Below are 4,642 nucleotides of genomic sequence, written 5' to 3'. Positions count from 1 at the left end.
TAAGATCAAACAGACTAAAGACGGATATTTTTTTGTTTTTTGGTGTCAATGGGATAGCGTCGATTCTAGAGCGAGCTGGCCAAGTTTGCTCTCTCTCTCTCTCTCTCTCTCTCTCTCTCTCTCTCTCTCTCTCTCTCTCTCTCTCTCTCTCTCTCTCTCTCTCTCTCTCTCTGGTTTTGGATCCGCAAGCCCAGCCTCTCTGTGAAGTTGAACATACACCGGCCTGCCTCTACGTGTCATACGCCTCTGTCAAGTAGTCTCGGACAAGTGGTCAACTATAAAGTGCACCAATGAAGTGGTCTCAGCAGAAACTCTCTCTCTCTCTCTCTCTCTCTCTCTCAAAGCGGGGGTGGGTGGGGCACCTGTGTCAGGACGATGACGGAGGGACAAAGACATATTTTTGCATGTTTTCAACTTGTTCCTGTGAGCAACCTTCGACAATTAGCAAACAAGGGTGATGGATATCACGTCACGGGACATGAGGAGGCAGTCTCAAGATCTGGAAGCCAAGTGAGGGGATGGGGTTGACGTGTTGCCATGGCGCAACTCCCACGTTCTACATAAGAAGTTGGGGATGGCAATGGAAAGCAAGACAGTGGGCAAGAGGGAGCATCATGCAATGGCAAAACATGTGCTATGTAGTGTCACAGACGAGAGTGTGTCAGAGACAAGAAGCACGATTCAAGGGTGGCTCGAGACACTGATAGAGCATACAGAGAAAGGGATAAAAGTTTAAATCTTTGGAATCTTAGCAAGATTCCGCCTAATACATACCAAAGGACCCAATATATCATTAGGTTGAATTTAATTGAAATCGTTATTTAAGAAAGAATTGCCTCAGCTTAACCTTGAGTCAATTGAAAATCAAGACTAAGTTGCAAACCATGATAAAGGGAAGTAAAATGGTGAAATATATGAGAAAATAGTTCAAAAATCGTGCAAATTTATGCTAGTATTTTCGATTCTCTTTTTGTGATAAGGAGCAAATTTGGCCAACGACCGCTTAATAAAAGAGACTTTCTTGAATATTGATTAGAATTAGTTGATAGAATGCAAAAAAAAATAAAGGCATGTAAGTCAGTGAATGTTATGTGTCTAGAAATTACTAGAAAATACATTAGTAGTGTAGAGTAGGTAGAGTATGTCTGCTTGATTTTGGAGATATCATTAAAAGAATCTAGAGATGATGCATTTTGAGTGAAGGCTATAGGTTGAACAAAGGAGGGAGGTTTGGGACAAGTAGCACATGGAGTGTATATTGGGAACTCTCTTCCCCCTTTCATGTCAAGACCGCCCACCATCTCTCCCCTCGTCTCCACATCACATCTCTCTCGCAAATTCAACCCCGTGTGTGTGTGCGTGTGTGTGTGTGTGTGTGTGTGTGTGTGTGTGTGTGAGAGAGAGAGAGAGAGAGAGAGAGAGAGAGAGAGAGAGAGAGAGAGAGAGAGATTGCTCATAAGGAATCTTATTAAATACAGGAGCCGAGAAATTATCCTAATGGTGGTGTTAACAAAAACCTTAAAATAATGTGAGCCAAACGAGAGATTGGCTACTCTACGGAGGCCTCCCTCAAAGCTTTCTTATTGGGCAATAGAACAGAATGAATGTTGGGAAGCACTCCTCCATTGGCAATAGTCACATGGCCCAACAGTTTGCCCAGCTCCTCATCATTCCGAATTGCAAGCTGGAGGTGTCGGGGTACAATGCGGGTCTTCTTGTTGTCACGGGATGCATTCCCAGCAAGCTCCAAAACCTGCAGAGACTCAACACTGTCAACGTTAACGGCATCAATCCAAACACTCTACCAGACAATGAAGACACTAAAACGAAATGGCGGTGTGTCCCAGATGTAGCAACAGACAGGTGGAAATGAATGTCATGTCATCGGAGAGGATACAGGCGTGACAGAAAAGAAGCAATCTGAACAGAGAAGTCGTACGGGAGAACGCACAGAGCAGGAGCAATGAGGTCAAACTAAACAGAAAAGCATGGGCCCATGTAACATACAGAAGATACTCCAGCACAGCAGCGAGGTACACGGGAGCTCCTGCCCCAACTCTCTCGGCATATTTGCCTGCCTTCAGGAAGCGAGCGATTCTTCCGACGGGGAACTGCAGGCCAGCCTTGGAGCTTCTTGAGACGGATGCCTTCCCTGCAGCCTTGCCTCTCCCGCCGCTACCAGCCGCCATAGCTTCCTGCGGGTATATGAATGCGGTTGTCTTGGGTCGTACATGATTCGAAGCTTGCGGGCGAGAGAAACAATACTGCGCAGTGCGTCTGTCGGAATTTTAGGTGTTTATATATGGGTGCGATCTGTTTCTTTTCTGTACCAATAGTCTTGCTCCGATCTATCGATTGCGGATCGCTGATGTGGCAAAAATCCCATCGCCCATTTTCAAACCGCCTAGGATAGTTTGAAATTAGAAGCTCTTCGTGTCATGGTAGCTTCGTGACCATATTGTCCCGTTTAAATTCTCGCCTCAAAGGGTTCGCACATGTAGAGGGGAAGGGAGGGGCTGCAGCAACCTGCGAAAAGGAAGGAAAGAGACGCGAGACCCTCTTTGCGCACACAGTGAGAGCAGAATCGCCGTTATTAGCAAAGATTCATGCCGCAGCGTCCAACTACATAAGAAATCCTACTATCACGAGTTAGTCGCAGCGGAGGAAATTTTCCTGGCAGATCAACAATATTCGTGCAACGTAGCGGCTTGCTGCTTGTTGATGCATGTGCACACCCTTTCATGGTGCAACGACTCTGTAGCTTGCTATTGGTGCAGTATCGCTAGACGCAAAAAACGACTACTTGAGTCTTGTAGAAGGGCCGTTGAGACGGTTGCATGCAAGCTTAAGCACCTTTTTGAAGAGAGAAAACCCTACTTCGTGTCCGCATATAGTCAAAAACAAGGTAGGAGCAGGGTTGGAGTGCACTAGCACACCATTGAAAAAATTTGTGTATCCTCTTCAAAAAGGGAGAAAGTGCTAATTTGTTACCAAGCAAGCTCCTCTCCAGCTTCAGTTGTCACGGCACCGTGACATCCATGGCATTTTCTCCCTTTTTTTGACCCCAAATGGGTATCATATAGCATCTTATTGCTTTCTTGGTTATTTTTAGCCCAAAATGACTCATTTTGATCGTAAAATGTCCAAACAAATTGTGAAAAATTCCCCTTGAGCTAAATTTTCATGTTGAACATCATTTTTTCAGTTGTCATGACCTCTAATCACATCATTGATCACACATGTCAGTTGCTATTTTGGGATGGTGTTCGCCTGCATTGCATTTTCTAGGCAAAACAAGCATGCCACCATGATGTACTTGCCATATGTCCATTATTATAACAAAGTAGGCATGTAAAGTGGAAAACCATGCAAGATGCCACATCCAAGGCCTTCCCCAATAAGGTATGTACAAGATTGTAACCATGGCATCCACTTTCATACATATCATACTGTGTATATTGTAGCATTGATCGCTCCCACATATCAAAGCGCATAAAAGGTGAGATGAACATTTTCATTTTATATTATGTAGATGCCACGGTACAACACCACTCTCCATCCCTCCTTCATCTCCATGTCTCTACAAACAACAAACTAGAGTAGTATGACATAGTGCAAATAGATGTCGGCATGCAACTTTAGGAAAACTACCCTATTGTACCGTCCAAAGCATACCTACAAGCCATACTCATCCAAGGGATCCACCACACTATCATCCCAACCATCGTTACAACGTTGACTTTGGCTCCAGTTATTTCTCAAAGTCAATTTGATGTCAGTGAGTGTGGACAACTTGTACGTTTATACATTGTAGAGTTGTCTTAATGACTCCCACACATCCTTTCAAATTCTACAATGTTGTTCAACCATCCAATTTTTATACATTATTGGTCAACCATCTATTTCGAGGACTTCACTTATGGAAACATAATTGAGTGTTACAGTTTTCATCCCCATGTCTCTATATGGAAGCTCGGTAGGCAAGCTGAAGTAGTGAGTGTTGGTGGTTTGCCAAAAATGTGATTTTGTTCTGATTTGTGGAGCCTATATATGTGGTGGCCAATTTTAAGTTTGGTGATTTTCATGATAAGTGGCTAATCTTATCAAGTCACAAGTAGGGTCGAGGCACAATTTTGAAAAATTATGTTTTCATTGGAATTGGGATGAATTTTGGTGATGAGACTGGATTGAAAACTTAGGATTAAACTCATAACCTATTATTCATGTAGCTCCTCAATAGCTTGTGACAAGCGATCTTGGCAATGTCTATGCAAATGGTTGGGGGGGGGCGGGGGGGGGGGGGGGGGGGGGGGGGGGGGGGGGGAGAGAGAGAGAGAGAGAGAGAGAGAGAGAGAGAGAGAGAGAGGGATGCTTGCCCCTTGGAAGTTTTGATGTGAGCTCCAAGGGCATTGAGTGTGATAAGGAGGATGGGCGATGGGAGAAGGGGAGGTAGTCTCGAGGTAGTGAGGGGAAAAGGATAATGGATGGAGCGCACTAGGATAGAAGGCAAGGGGTGAGTGCCTAGGGCACCCATGTGAAAAAGAAGAGTCCGAGGAATTTGAAAAGTATTTGTTTTTCTTTTTAAGTTGATGTTAGTAGTGGATTCAATATTTTACTTCACTCTTCTTTGAGTGATGAAAGT

The 4,642-nt window shown here is 44.2% G+C and overlaps 1 pseudogene; it reads right to left on the bottom strand.

Moving 5' to 3' along the window:
* Positions 1 to 1,549: 1,549 nt before the first annotated feature.
* Positions 1,550 to 2,189, bottom strand: LOC147458418 (histone H2A-IV pseudogene; annotated as a pseudogene).
* Between the last annotated feature and the right edge of the window lie 2,453 nt (positions 2,190 to 4,642).

The sequence above is a fragment of the Adiantum capillus-veneris genome, chromosome 5 (genome assembly GCF_014529385.1).
Source record: "Adiantum capillus-veneris isolate H3 chromosome 5, ASM1452938v2, whole genome shotgun sequence".
Lineage (NCBI taxonomy): Eukaryota > Viridiplantae > Streptophyta > Polypodiopsida > Polypodiales > Pteridaceae > Adiantum > Adiantum capillus-veneris.
This window is presented reverse-complemented; position numbering and strand designations above follow the sequence as displayed.